Source organism: Buceros rhinoceros, unplaced genomic scaffold (assembly GCF_000710305.1).
Source record: "Buceros rhinoceros silvestris isolate BGI_N320 unplaced genomic scaffold, ASM71030v1 scaffold18034, whole genome shotgun sequence".
In the NCBI taxonomy this organism is placed as follows: Eukaryota; Metazoa; Chordata; class Aves; order Bucerotiformes; family Bucerotidae; genus Buceros; species Buceros rhinoceros.
Window position 1 is genome coordinate 1 of NW_010408999.1, and position 2,040 is coordinate 2,040.

Consider the following 2,040-nt stretch of genomic DNA (forward strand, 5'->3'; position numbering starts at 1 on the left):
ATAACAATGTAGCTTATTTTTTAATACTGTTGATTAGAGATGTTTATGTAAGCTTGTTGCTTTCAGTGCTTAAATCATCTTCAAGAGTATACGGACCAAAATATAGAGAGACATTTTAATCTTTGTAAAATTAAAAGTAAAATAGATGGTCTGAAATTTCTCCCTTGCATACGTTTAGTAGTTGATCTAGGGTGTTTTTTCCCCTGAAAATAGCCTCGAACTGGTTATTTTTTGCTTTATTGAGGTCATGACCTAAAGAAAATAAACAGTCTTGTCAGTTTAAAAAGCCTGATAAACTGTACATCATAGCCTGCTGCTTAGAATGTTAATAACACTATATATATACAGATATATAAAAATTGATTATTGTATTTTTAAAAAGTGCTTGAACAGCCATTAAATAAACTCTGAAACGTATCAACTGTTTTGCTGCATCAGCTCCTCACCAGGCCCCAATAAATCTGAACATGTGGCCTGGTCGGACAGAGGGGCGGAGGTGGCTGGAGCAGGGCGGGGGAAGGCTGCCCTGTGGGCTGGCAGGAGCCCCCTGGCCCTGCAGCGGGAGGGAGGTGGGATGAAGGAAGAAAGTCATCATCCAGGCTTTTTCTGGTTGATAAATTTTCCCTGCAAAACCACTCCAATGTGCTCTCTCCTGAAGGAGTGGAGTCTTCATATTGCCACATCTTCAAAAAAACTTTGTAAAAGCCAAACAGCCCTCAGAAACTAACACATGGAGCTTAGATTTTGTGTCTCCATTGAAGAACTGAGTTTGGCTTTTAGAGCAGAAACTGGTAAGGGTGGTAGCTAGTCCTGCCTTTTGATAACTGATTCTAGATAATGGCTCTAGAGGAACCAATCAGTGATGCGCACAACTTTCGGGGAGATGTTGTGGTTCAAGAGGTGAATTCTAACAGTTTGAATACGGAGACAAAGCCTAACTCAGGTTTTGCTCTTTTGTAGCGCAGCGCTCTAGTGAGCACAAATAAGAATGTGTTTTTAAGGGATGTTTTGTGGAGGATGCCAGTATTTGCTGCTTACTGGCATTGTGGCAGCTTATTGTAGATTCAGCTTACTGCTAACTCTGAACAAGGTGTTGGAGGCTAAGATACCAAGCAGTGTTTGCTATAATACTAGCCAGACTGCTACGTTCTGGGTACCGTGTTCGTGACAGAGTAAGCCATTGCGTCTGGGGCATCTGTCTTTCAAGGCAGGCAGGGGTCAATTAAAAATTAAAAATGGTGAGTTGTTTTCCTTGCTACTTCTACTGCCACTTGTAAACAAATTGTGGTTAACTGTTCAACCGGTTTAATGAGGTTGTGTTTGAGAATTAGCCTTTTTTAGTCCACCTTTTTTCTTTAAAAATGTAGATTATGCTAGAGTTAGTTTGGGTTTTTTATCATTTGCTTTATCCTTGTTTGCAGATTTTCTTTATTATTCTCTGCAGCATGTTAGTTTCAGCCTCTGACTGTGCAATTCTTACTCTTCTGTAGGTCTGAGCAGCCTCGTATAACCAAAGATGTAATTTGTTTTCATGCTGAAGACTTCTTAGAGGTAGTTCAGCGAATGCAGTTAGATTTGCATGAGCCTCCACTCTCACAGGTAAGCATGCCAGGAACTATTGATCAGGTGTCCTTTCAGTTCTGAAGCAGAGTTTTCACCTCCATTTTTCTCCCATTTTTCTCTCCAGTGTGTCCAGTGGGTTGACGATGCAAAACTTAACCAGCTGCGAAGGGAAGGCATTCGATATGCCAGAATTCAGTTATTCGATAATGACATTTACTTTATCCCAAGGAATGTTGTGCACCAGTTCAAAACAGTTTCAGCTGTGTGCAGTTTGGCCTGGCACATCCGTCTGAAGCTATATCATGCAGAGGAAGAACTTTCTCAAAATACAAGTACTGTTGAAGCAGGGACCTCTGCAGACCCCAAGTCTTCGGTTATTGGACTTCAGACTGACAGCAGAATATGTACGACGAGCAAAAATACCTCCGAAGACACCAAATTTTCAGATGCTCTGCAGGCAAAGTATCTGCAGCAGGA